This window comes from Aphidius gifuensis, linkage group LG4, assembly GCF_014905175.1.
Source record: "Aphidius gifuensis isolate YNYX2018 linkage group LG4, ASM1490517v1, whole genome shotgun sequence".
Taxonomy (NCBI): Eukaryota; Metazoa; Arthropoda; class Insecta; order Hymenoptera; family Braconidae; genus Aphidius; species Aphidius gifuensis.
This window is the reverse complement of record NC_057791.1, coordinates 25,000,821-25,015,712: the sequence shown is the minus strand read 5'-3', so window position 1 is coordinate 25,015,712 and position 14,892 is coordinate 25,000,821.

Below are 14,892 nucleotides of genomic sequence, written 5' to 3'. Positions count from 1 at the left end.
ACTTGTGATGGGTCAAGAGAGGATTAAAAATTTTTTGGTCCATACAATATCAGAATAAAAAGTAAAAAAAAAAATATAATAATAAATACAAAGCAATAAACCAAGTCCAAGAACTTTTTTGTCTGTCGAAATATAAACGCTGATATTTCTACTGTTTTTTTTTTTTTTTTTCATATATTCTTTATTGTTAATTTTTTTATTTTATTTTTTTGATCAAGCTATTGGGTTTCAATGGCTTTCACTCGTCGGCTTCTCTATCCAACGATATTTCACCTTTTTCGGTTCAACATTAAACGTTCTTGATTTTTTTTTTTTTTTATATGAACCAATAAGTCATCATTAAATCAAGATTCTATACCAATCGAATTTAAATTTTTATTTTGAATAATTACTTGTTCGTATGAAATACCTTGAATGAATTATTATGACAGATATATTTTAAAAATAATAATAAATGTTATTAATTTTAAAAATTAAAAAAATTAAATTATCTTTAGAGGGGGTTTATATATTTGCCAGTGTCTGAGAGTATATCAATATATGAAGCAAACATTAATGTTGAATTAACAAAATTAACAAAAAGTTTATTGAGAAAAAAATTAATAAAATATATAGTTTAGCGATATAGCTGTACGGTGAAAACACTCGTGGCACGATTCGATGAAATCAATGGGTGTTTCGTGTTCACGTATAACCGGTAGCCAATCTCAAACTTTGATAACACAACTATTAACTATATATATAAATTTTACCGTTATTTATATTTGCAACGCACGATATCATTAAACAATTGTATAGCTAATAAAAAAAATAAAAAAATATGCTTTGAAACTGTACTTGTATTTACAAGTATTTACAAGTATTTAAAACTGGTTTCAAATATTTTTACTTTGTTTTAGTCTTTAGATGTATTTAATTAAAATCTAGTAAGCCTATTGTTTGAAATAATAATTTTTTTTTTTTTTAAACGAGTAATTTCAATACACAAATAATATAATATTCGTGGGTGAAAAATTTTCTTTGAATTTATATTATAATTAATTGAGACAATTATTTAATTGATATATTTTTATTAAAAATCAAATTATTATTTATTTTTTTCGCTTGCTAATTTATTCCACAATATTTTTAGTACAATTACAATTTTAATTTATAACAATTTATTATTTATACTTTCTATTTAAAAAAAAAAAAAAAGAATTTATAACACGTTATTTGCAGAATTGAATTAGAAAGAAAAAAAAAAAAAAATTAGAAAATCTAGGACAGTATATGCATAGATAAGTGAGTTGAAAAAAAATAAATATAAATTGTATTTTTTTGTTAATAAAAGTATATATAATATAAGAATAAAGAGTAAAAAAAAAATAAAAAAAATAGTGGGATAACTAAAAATGCAATGTTCGGTTATTAAGTTAACGAATTCGAGTGAAGGCAACTTGGGTGGCATTCGCTGTTTATGGGCCACTGCATCTGCTGAACATCTTGTGTGGTCTCATAAGGACGACTTTTATATTTATCTCCTTCTCTCTCTTTATTTTTTTTTATACTTTGATATTGTGTATTATCTATCCTTATTCACATAAACAACATTTAACTTTTATTTTTTTTTTTTTATTTTCATTTTTGATTGTTACCATTCATGGTTTTGTATATATGGTATTATTACTTAACATTTAATTTGCTACTTGAATCATAATTCATGACACTTACATTTTCATCGTGAAAATTAAATTAGTATTTTTCATTTTTTCATTTTGAAAATCAGTATAGATTAGTTATTTATTTTGAACATCACGAGATGCAGTTTATTTTTATTTATGACACTTGCATTTTCAACGTGAAAATTAAATTAATATTTGTGTATATTTAATTCAAAAAATTATCTAATAATTATTTTTTTACTTTTTTGAATTATTATTTAAATATAAAAAAATAATAAAATATATTTATTTGTCCATTTTATATTTTTTTTTGAGCATAAAAAAATCGTATATATTTTCTATTTTTTCTATGTATAAAAAGATTTTATAGAGCATTAAAAAAATAAAAAAATATAAACGTGACTGATGACTTTTTTAGCAAAGCCAATATTTTAAAATGGGAGTTTTGTGTTACAAATACAAGACAGATAGCTTTATAAACTATTGTTAAAAAATAAAAGAAAAAAAATAAAAAAATCTCCATAGCATCATACATCATGATGTTGAAGTATCATTGTTTACCTGTCAAACTCCACATATATAGATAGATAGATATATATTAACATAAAAAAATAAAAATCCATGAATTTAAAATTTACAAATATTTTATATTTAAATTAAAGTAACATTTATTACCATTTGATATTTTCATTTTTTTTTAGCTCCAATTTTCACAATAAAATTAACACTATTACCATAATTTAAAATTAATCAATAGAGTGTTAATTATTGATTTTTAATTTATAAAATATTATTTTCAAATTACAGCAAATTAATTATGTACCATCAAGATTTTCATCTTGATGGCTTGATGGCTTCATGGCTACGTCAACATAAAAAATATTACAAGACTAAAAAATGGTCCAGGAAATGAAGGTAAAAAAAAAAGAAAACTAAATAATCACAAAGATTAAAAAAAAGGAAAAAGATTACGTTGATCGATCGTCGACGTCGTCGTCGTTGTCGTTGGTCGTCTCTCGACAATGTTCATCTTTATCGTGTGGCGGGCACGAGAGGACCACACGCGTTGTGATCAGTCGCGTCAGGTTTGTTCTTCTTTTCCCTTTTTTACTCAGCATCACCACCACCACCACCCTCAACAACCATATCTCTTATCCCCTCGGCGCCTGTCGACCTGATGCCTTGCTTTGAATGGCATCAACGCAGATAAAAACTCAAAAAAAAAATAAAAAATAAACCTGGCTAAAAAAAAAACATTCAATATACGATTGAGAAAAATAATAATATATGAAAATTATATTTATAATATAGATTTAAGAATTTACATATAGATGTTTATACTATATACATTATTACAATGTTGATTGAGTTTAAGTGAGTTGATGCGAAATTATCGCTGATAATAAATAGATAGTATATATGGCTTTCAAAGAGAGCAAAGCAATGTTGTTGATGTTGTTGTTGTTAAAGAGGGCAAAAATAGAGTGAGAGAGATGAAAATAAGGTGGAAGAAGACCACCCACATTGAGGGCGCAAAGGCGATATTTAGCGGAAGGCAAATCTCAACATGGAACACCCACGTTGATTCAAAAAAGACTCGTCCAGTCGAACGTTTCTCGTTCAGGCTACCTTATTTCATGATGCTGCTATTATGCCTTATATATATACCTTCCTTCCTTTTTTTTTTTTTCATTTTTTTATTTTTATATATACATATATTCTAGTATTATATTATATATACTATAAGGTTGACTTGCTCGACACAAAATAACGCCCCAGTTCATCCATTATACATACTATACCACCAATATCAATACTTTTTTATTTTATTTTTTTCTTTATTCTTGTACCCTCAAATTTAAGCATCAAGATGAACAATCAACCCCTCTTTTGTGTAAATTTGTGTTTTACAACCATCGAAAGTTTTTATTATTGGAATAAGGGTATGCAATTTCCAAGACACAAACTTTCTGTTTTTTTTTTGTATTTTCTATTTTTCTTCTTTAGGTCATCAGGCAAAATATTGACCTGTATTTTTTTTCCTGAAAGTATCTTTCTTCTTCCTTATTTTTTTTTTTTTCATTATAAAAAGAACAGTTGTCATCGATAATAATTGTCAATTGTGGCAGTGAGATCGATAGAAATTTATTTTTGGGAGTTTTAAAATTATAAATTTAATTTGTTGTTTGATTGGGCAGTTTTTATGAAAAAAAAAAAAGTATTTAATATGATTGTTTTTTTTTTTTAATTGTTTTAATTGTGCAACTTGTTGTAATCAATTTTTTTGAGGATATTTCTCAAGTGTTTAGTCACGATTTACTGCAGAGTTTGTATTCGAATTCAAATTAAAAAATGTAAAAATAATTAATACAAAAGTTTAAAAAGACCAAAAATTATTTGCGTGAGGGCAAATACTTCTAAGCATAGAACGAGTGAAGGAATTTGAAAACTTACTTGTTCTATGCAAGGAAGTATTTGCCTTAGCATTTGTATTTTGCTTAAATAAATCCAGCGATGGTATTTCAAAAGCCTCAAAAACTGCTACAAGATGGGGCCCGAACTGAGGACCTCTAGGACCATAGACAAGATGCTTGCCAACTCAACCACAAGAGCATCACGCTATATTACGTAGTTTAATAAGGAAATATAAATGTAGCAAAGTACTAAAGCCATATATTGTTCACTAACAATTTGACTAAACTGGAAATCTTTTATTTATTAAAATAATATTTTTTAGTGTTCGGAAACAAGATTTACACAGTTTGTTTCCAAATTCAAATTGAAAAATGTAAAAATAATTACTACAGAAGTTTAAAAAGACAAAAAATTAATTGCGTGAGGGCAAATACTTCTGAGCATAGAACGAGTGAAGGAATTTGAAAGCTCACACTTGTCCTATGCAAAGAGGTATTTGCCTTATCACTTGTCAGCTACACAAAACCATGCCCAAACCAAACGTTGAAAACGACTTCAAACACAACATGATTCGATAATATGGGGCTTGAACTGAGGACTCTAGCACCGTAGGGCGAGGTGTTTGCCAACTCAACCACAAGAGCATCACGCTATATTATATAATTTAATAAGGAAATATAAATTCGATACTAAATGTATAGTACGATAAGCCATATCGTTCACTAAATAAATTGACTAAACTAACAATCTTAGATCTATTAAAATAATATTCTTTAGTGTTCGGAAACAAGATTTACACAGTTTGTTTTCAACTTCAAATTAAAAAATGTAAAATTAATTAATAATTTTAAATGAACAAAAATTAATTAAGTACATTAAGTCTAATTTAAATTTTTTTTCAAACTCAAAAAATTTATTTTGATTAATTTTCTTTTTACAAATTTTTATTTTTATAAGTTTTATTTTGATTTGAACTCGATTTATACCTGTACTATTTTTCCGCGAAATTTCAAAAGATAAAAAAAAAATATACAATTTAATACATTTATTTTTTAATCGGAAATTTATTCACAATCAACAATAATTTAAATTTATATTTACCATTCGGCAGCTTTTTAGTTGATAAAAAAAAAAAATCACAACCAATGGAAAACAATTTTTTTCATTCATAGAAATTAAATAGCAAAAAAAAGTGAATAAAAAAAAAATGCACAAGAAAAACTCAAATTTTTCTTTCTCTTTTTTATTGAAAATTTATAAATACGATATTATTTTTTATTTTTGACGTATTATTACAGGCAAATATAGGGTAATAGTAAGTCAATAACATCGGAAAAGATATCGGATTTAACTAGTATATCACATATTTATATTTATTATTATTTTATTTTTTTAAATAATTTTTTATATGTATATAACTTGAAGGTATATTGTATTATAACGACCGGACGCCTGGCGCGTATATAAACGTCTCGAGACGATTTGGCCAAAGTCTGTTTTGCAAAACGAGTTTAAATTACAACTCCCGAAGGAAATCAAATAATTACAAAACAGTCTGATGGATGTTCACTGGACTTTGATTATTATAAGGTGGTTCTTTATATTGTATATTTGCTGATCGTTGTCAGACATGAACACGTCCACTAAAATTGTATATATACACAAAATAAAATTAAAAAAATAAACATCAAGATCGCATATACATATAATATTACAACTTTGAGACTACTATTGAGCTTTTATTTATATATCAAGCAAAAATTTAAAGCCTGAGGGGCGTGCCATGGTTTGTTCGCGTGTGCTGTCATTATATATCCATCGAAAATCGAGATGAACAACACTTTAACATATATTCTCTATAGATAATAACGAGTTTAATTAATAATTTTCAATTTAAAGCGAGATGAATTGAATTGAAAATAAAAATATAAATTGGATGAAAATTATTAAGAAAAGGAGCTTTTTTTAGTTTCAAAATTTAAAAAAAGCTTCTATTAATAATAAACTAATTTTAGTTTGATTTATTTATGATTTATTCAAGTGTCATGAAGTTGCACAATCAGTTTTGTATTTATATAAAAACAAAAAAAATATACGAAAGGATAAATAAGATAATCACGTCGTATAGCAAAATAAAAAAAAAAAAACTTATCTTTGTAAAAATCATGATCACAGGATATTGTGTGTAATGCTCACAGAATACTTGAGCATAAAAAAATTAATCCTTGATTTTGAGAAAAAAAAAAAAAGGTATATATTTACCTAATTCAATCGTCTTGCAGCCACCCACACGATACAGTTAAATTATCATGTTGCAAGGCTATCACAACGATCCGTTACGGATAAGCAACACGTTGAGGGTGCGCCTTGAGAATTACTGAATTTTATGAGGTACTTAAAAAATCACCACAAAAAAACCATTGCCAAAAAAAAAAAAAACAACAACAAATAAATGTGTGGATATATTTAAAAATTTATTAAACTAGTTAATTTTCATTTAACAATAATAAAAGGAAAAAAAAAAGTATTTTCTTTTAAAGATTTTATCAAAAAAATTATTTATTAATTTTTATTTGCAACTGGAAAAAATTAACGCAATAGATATACTCAATTAAATATAATATTTTTTAAATGAAAAATAGTGGAAAAATAAAATAAAAATTAAGTAGTAAAGGTCAACGTTGAATGTGAAATTTGAAAAATAACATGTTTTTAGTTTAACATGAATTTTCACTCGTCCAACATATTATCATCATGAGTGAAAGACATAAAAGAGATAAATAAATTTTTAAAAAAATAAAAAAGAAGGGTGTGCTTGACGCGTTTGGAATGAGTGTGCTCGTGCGCGTGTTACAAACGCGTTTAAATGTACACCGGAACGTCCAGAGACCACCCAAGTTTTAACCGCGGAAGTTAAAATCCTTCAGGCCAACAATTTTATATATATATATATTATTCACATATTATTATAATATTTAAATCATTTAAATATATGCACAACTGTATTTCGAGATATATATGTTTAAAACGAAAAAAAAAAAAATAATAAGTTTTATATTATTATTAAATATTATAATTATACAAAATTGAAATAATTATTAATTTTATTTTTTTAATAATAATACATTTTTATGTAAATTAAGAAAAAATTAAATATATTTTAATTGTTCTTAAAATAACATACATCTTTTATGTATAGCTTATTTTTAGAAATGAAAAGAAAAGAAAAAAAAATAATTTGCATTTCAATTTGAAACGGTAATGATGATTTTTTTTTCACTGAAAAAAAAATTCATTCATTCATTGATTTTTACTAAGGACCTTTTTAAATTGATTTTCTTGATTTTACTCGGTTATAATGACACTTCTGAAAACTGTCAAGTCATTGCCATGTGTTCTTTTGCCGATTTTACTTTTTTACCTTTTTTTTTTTCTTTTTTCTTTGAGATTTAGAGACTGATTCGTTGGGCTAAAATGAAAAATTGCACAAACAATGTTGGTGGCATAAGGTATGCGTGTGTATGTGTGTGTGTGTTACAGTGTCACCTGGGGATTTGTGAAATTGAGCATAACGAGGGGGTCAGGGGAATTGAATTTCAGGTCATTCTATTTTTTTTTATTCTTCTTTAAAACATGTTGTTTTTTTTTTCCTTTTTTTTTTTTTTAACGTGTTCTGGGTTTTAGAAAATTTTGAAAATTGTCAGGAAAGAATATTGAAGTGGAGAGTCAACTTGTGTGGTCCAGAATTCAACGTGGGCGGTCATTTACTAACACCATTTTTAACTCCCCACTCGAATGATTATTTTTTTTTATATATTCTTTTCAAAATACAGAGAGACACAGTTAATATAAAATTATATATAAAAAAAAAAAAAATAAATAAATATATATGAACATGCTTAAATTGAAAATAAATACTTGGCTCTTTTGCTTTTTCATATATACATTATATTATACGACAAATGACGACAATAATTTGCAAATGGCTATAGAGTAACAACACGCAAACATTTTACAACAATTTATCATAATGATCCTCTTTCAAAAATTAAATATAAATAATAAATATATATATAAAAATAATTATCAAGTTATACATGACATTCTTCCAAAGAAAATTACGTTAAAATTTTAAAAAACAATCTCATTTTTTCACACCATGTTTCGAAAAAAAATAGATAATTTATTTTTCAACAAACAATAATAAAAACAAATATCAACGATGATGATGATGATGATGATGATGTAAAAAATAAATAAATAAATGATAATAATAATAATAATAATATAATTCATGTATATATAATATTGGGGAATTCTGCAAAGTCAATTCCGAAACGAATGGGGCAGCTGAAGCGTTGGTGTAACATGTTGGGTGGTCCAACATTAGTGATCCTACGCAAATATATATAGACGCAACTTGTGTATCAAACAGGTAGTAGTTGTTGGTTAGTTGTTGTTGTTGTTATTGTATACATATATAAACTTTTTAAATAAATAAAATAAACATTTATGAGTTTTTATAGATCCAGAGCCTCCAAGTCATTTACCACTATACATATTCAAATGACATATATATTATATGCACCCACACTTTTTATTTTTTTTCTTATTTTTTATATTCTTTGTATAATAGTTGATATTTTATTTGACTATTAGAACATCTACGAAATAGATACATCACTATGCCACACAAGGAAAACATGAATTTTATTTCTTTGATTTTTTTTCTTTTTCAAGATCTATTATTGTCGCGTACCTTTCGTTTGAAAAAAAAAATATATAAATAAAAAAAATGAATGATCATAGCTATAGAGGTATAATGAAAAAATACAGTAGCTCCATTTTAAAATCACGTCACTTCATGGTTCAGATAAATTGTTGGGCTTTCGTTACAGTATTAGATTTTTTTTTTTTCTATTATTTTCAAACCGTTGAATTTTTTATGCAACACTGAGATTTTGTTACGCGGTGGTATTTATCAAAAGAATAAAAAAAAAATTACATTATATTTTTTCATTTTAATTCAATAGATGTTAGCTTGAGAAATTTTTTTTTTTTTTCTTTAAATAAATTTATATCAAGTTGCATAAACAGAGCAGTATTCATGTCGAAAAAACATTATGTATACTTCAAAGAAATTGTTTTTTTTTTTTTTTTTCTGTCGGTTTTTTTTTCTTTGGAATGATTGTAAAGTCATTATGATCGTTTGTGTAAAAGCTCCCTGAATTCATTTCGGCATGTCACTGAAATTTCTTTGGTGTACTGTTAACCGGAGTGCGGAAAATTTTTAATCTATAGGCGTGTCAAAATGACCCCAGGAGATATTCTCAATTCGATTCAAACTTCAAAGTGTACATCATATGTATACAAAAAAAAAAAAAAAAAGAAAAAAAAATATAATAAACTATATTAACTAAAATATTTTAATTTAATTATATTAATACATAAGTTAATTTATTTTAAAAAATTTAAATTCATTGACGACATATCGATTAGTCGTATATTCATAAATAAAAAAAATATATTTTTACATTAAAAAGTGAAAAAAAATTTTTAAAAATTAAATAAATATTATTTATATTTTTTAATTTATCAAACAAATTTATTAACAGTTTTATTTTTTTAACTTAATTTAAAAAAAAATACCAAAACACTTCCTGAATAATTTATTTGAACCAATTGATAAAAATAAAGCAAACCCAAAATGATTTTCTATTCTCTCGTTAAATATATATTTAATTTATTTATCTCAAGAATAACGATTTCCGTTTTGTAAAAAAAAAAAAATATAGTTCGTATTGCTTTTCACGAACGAAGATCCAGTTGGACCACCGGAGTTGCAAGAGCAATTAGTAAGGCTCGAGTGGCTATGTGTATACATATATATGCGCTATTTATTTTTCTCACATGGACATTCATACATACATACATGTATATATATTAAATAGCCAATTTATATTATATATATATATATGTATAAATGTATTTCATAGCCATCATCACAGGGGCGTTGAGTGACTCTGTTTTAGAATTAATGATCAATAAGAAAACGGTGTGACGGTAACGACCGGTTTTAAGATCATTCACAAACACACACACACACACTTAAATTTGCTTGATGAATTAAACGAGTTATCAAAACATGTATTAATAATGAATAATAATAATAATCGTGAAGTTTATTTATTTATTTTTTTTATTTATTCAAATGTAATTTAGCTAGAAATCGGTAATAATATGCGCCATTATAATGAAGTACGAATTAAAATGAAGTATAAATTTTGATTATTTATATTTTGTATTTTTTTTATATTAAAAAAAAAATATCAATATATAAAAAAGTCGTTAAACAGAAGTCGACGAGGATTTTTTTATTTTTTTATTTTTGATGATGGTTGTGGGCACGCAGTGAATCGACTAAAGACATCACTTGATCTGACTCGTAGATAAAATATATCATCATGATAAAAATAAGAGACTATAGTATGTATACCAGAAGCTGGCTGTAAATGGCCATCACATCTTATTCACTCACTCACTTATTCATTCGTTTTTTATATTATATTTTTAACAAAAAATCATCCAAGTAATTTTTTATTTTTTTATAACATATACTGCACCCTCTTTGATATATATATTTTTATACTCTTTGATTTTACGAGCAGTCACTGCAAATAACAACCACTGTCTCGTTAAATATGTAAAGTTTTTTATTTTTATTATTATCTTAAGCCTTATTTTATTATTTATATATTTTTATAATTTCTTAATTTTATATATTTACAATTACTATATAAAAAAAAAATAAATAAAAGTAAATTTTTTTTCTTTAAATTACTTGGCTGTTGCTTTAAATAAAATTTTTATGTTTTTATTTTTTTATTCAAGTGATACTTTTACATTTAACAACCAATTAAATAAAAATATATTTTTTAATACTGTTAATGTTTTATTTTTTATTATAACATAAATATATTTTTTTTATTTTTCGAAATGTGATAAATGCGTCGAATGGATTTTATCGCATATATAGACAAACGCGGTTGAAATTGGCTATATAAATGTCTAGATGCTTGGAGTAGCTATATGTATATAATATATATTCAACAATTATATAGTAGTATAAAGATGTATGTATTTTATTATTAAAAAAGGTGGGTGGTCTTGTGGCTCATTTTGGGCCCCGAGGAGATCGGTTGCAAGATAGCGTCTCGTGTTCTACGCGCCCTGATGAACAGTCCTTCCATCAGCTCTAATTTTTTTTTTTTATTATTATTTTTTTTTTAATCCTCTATTCATATATATAATATAGCAATAATGCGTAAGAAAGTAGTATATGTACCGCAAGTGAGCCACACACTGTTGCAGGTATATACATTTCACGCTCGGTTTCTCAAAAAATATTTTTTTTTTTATACAATCACCGCATACACTTTTTTTTTTTTTTTCTTAGCTACTTGATATATTATTATAAGCTTTTTTTAAATAATTAAATTGAGATAGTGAGTTTGCCGGATTTTCATTTTGTCGCGCGCATTTTTTTGTAATTGTTTTTTTCATTTTTATATATTATTTTTATTATAAATATTATATGATGTTTTAATTTTTTTTTTTTTTTTCGAGAGCTACCAAGATTTGTGCTCTGTCCTTCATTAAGTAGATAGAGAGTCGGCAAAGATCAAAGCGTGTCCAAATACCGGGTGGCAAGTTTAAAGTGTCGTAAAAATTATTAACTGCTGCCAAGCGGTGCTTATCGAACGATCATGGTACAGGGACCTCGATTAAGACTCTCAAAATAAGAGATTCAACCCTGTATATCTGACAATGTGCATCATCAACCGCTGAGACCGCGACCCTTTTATACGCGCATATATTTCATCATCTCGTATATCGAATATTAAATATATTTATTTTCATTTTTCATCGAGATATTGAATTATTCATTCTGATGTTTATTTTAAAAATTAAATTTGATATAACAATAAATTTATTTTTTCATTTGGAAAATATTTCGAGTGATTTATGAATTTTTTTCGGCAAATAATTTTCTCCATAAAATATTATTAAAAAACTCCAGTGTTTTTAATCAAAAAAATTATTTGAATTTATATAAATGTTCTTAAAAAAGTAAAAAATGAAATTTTATTTCGAAAAATATTTATAGTAATATTCATTTTTTTTTAAAACAAAATAATAGAAAAAAAAAAAAAAACAAATTGGAGCATAAAATAAAACATACATACCAGACACTTTAAATGTCAAATTAAAATATTCATCTAACAATATTTCTTTGACATTTAAAAAAGCGCACTTTTAAAAAGTAAAAAAAAATTAAATCAACAAAGCAAATATGCTCTTAATTAAATCTACTTTCATCATCAAATAAAATTATTAAAAATCCATAACAACAATAATAATATAAACAAAATTAAAAAAAACCCCATGTGACAAGCAAAATATGTATATATATTATTTATTTGTCCACCCACGCGTCATCATTGCATATCATGCTCAACATCAAGTAATACGAGCACGAACTTGGTCGGCAAAAATTCTTTGTAGTACAGAGATACTGAGACCGGAAGTTGTGCCATTCATATACAAATACTCGTCGTGGCTGCGTGGCATTTTTAACGAAGTACACAATCTCATCTAAAAAAAATCTCATCACCGCAAAATAACAAATAAAAATAAATATATGCTGATAAGAGTCTATCAAAATTATTAATCATATCTCAACGAAATTAATAATAAAAAAAAAAAAGGGTAAATTATTTATTTAGCAATGAATTAATTAACAATGTTGTAAACGCCTTCCTTCGACTATTTAACTGTACAAAAAATTGCAAAGTATCATCAGCGGGTGGTTGAATGATGACGAGACAACAAATTAATGAAAAAAAAAAAAATATATGTAATTCTTTTTTTTAGATTGATTATACGATGAAAGAAATAAAAAAAGATAAAAAAAATAAGAAAGAAAATGTTATCTATTTTTTTTTTTTTTTTCATTTTAAAATGACACGTGTATTAAATTGTTTCTTGTTTCGCGTTTGTATTGGCTCGCGAAACGAGTTGGGTGGTCCCGTATTTGTACAATATATAAAACCTCATATATTTTTTTTTTCTCCAAACTCCTCCTTTCCTTTGCCATTGGCCTCCCACTATTTTACCTCTGAAAAACATACCTTTTTATTTGATATAAATGTATTTTTTTTTTTTTATTTTCAAAATTGACGAAGACACTTTCACTCGAATTTTCCATTGAAATGTCGACATGTCGGATATTATATCTCAAGAGTACTTGAATGTGTGTATATGTTAATTGAATATCTAGATATATATTCAAGTACTTTTTTTTTTTTTATACATACGATATGTTTGTAAATTCGTGAAATATATATATACAATTGTAAATATATATTGCAGTTATATTAACATATGTAAATTTATTCGAAAATACAACAATGTGTACATAAAGTATTTAGTAAATATATACTGTCTATATGTATATGTTAATAAAATTTTAAATTGTTTTTCAGAAATACATGTAATCAGATTATAAATGATCAAGCTTTTTTTTTTTCATCATAATTTAATCATTATTTATTCTGCAATGATAACAAAAGTATTTTTATACAAAAAAAAAATATTTTAAATATTTTTTGAGAAAGAAAACCAATTTATTTAAAATTTTTTAATAAAAAAATTAATAAAATTACAAGTTTATTCAAATTTACACTCCATTAAAACAATTAATTTCCATTGATGATTAATACAATACAATTAAAATAAAAAAAAATATGATAATTTTGATAAATCAACTAGCCAAAAATAGCAATTTTTATTAAGCTTATCTAAACACATCCTATATTCCTATATATATTTTTTAAATTATGTATATTTGATTTCTAATTATATTTATTATTTATACAATAAATATAATTTATGGGAATTTATAATATATTTATATAAATGTGCATGTAGGGTAAAAAATTTGTGTATTAGTTTGTCGAGTTTGTGTTGGTGTGTTGTTGCTTGAGGGGAAATGGTAGCGCATGTGTGGTCCTCTGAATGTTGTTACCTCCCTTGACTCTTAAAACTTTTAAAATACTCCATAATTTTACTCGTCTCTGGTATCCTAGCAACCAAAGACGCTCAGCATCACTTTGACCAATCAAATGGCTTCGGCTTACTTCGCGACTATTCGTTGTTTGTGACGTCATCGGTATCAGTCAGTGACGTAACTATTATAAATTTAAATTTACTCCAAAAATTATTTCAGCTTTTTTTTGGAGTTATAAAATTACTTTTTTCATGATTTTATAATAAATTTTTGAGAAAAATCATTGAAAAATTTAAAAAAAAAAAATCGACAAATGACAATAAATGCAATTATTTAATTTACAAAAAAAAAAAAAATAAATTAAATTATAAAAAAAATGAGTTGATGATTTTGGAGTATTTTTTTTTTTTCGGAGTAATTTTGTATTTTCGGTTGTAAATATATAAATGATACCCAAAAAAAGTTACGTGTTTGAATGTTGCGTGGTATTTAGTATATGTTCTCTACCTAGCACCATTATATATATTTCTCCTTTTCTCCTCCACTACTTTTTATCCATGGATGGGGTCCGTCTGATGGTTTGTGTTGTAAAAAAGTAAAGAAGTTTAACGGGTGGGATTATGGATAAAAAGTGGGGATGAATACGATCAACTATGGCCGGCATAAGTATCAAAGTTTTGCCACAAGGGTACCAAACAAATGTGACCAGAATATATTCTCTCTTGAGTCTTCAGTACGGACTTG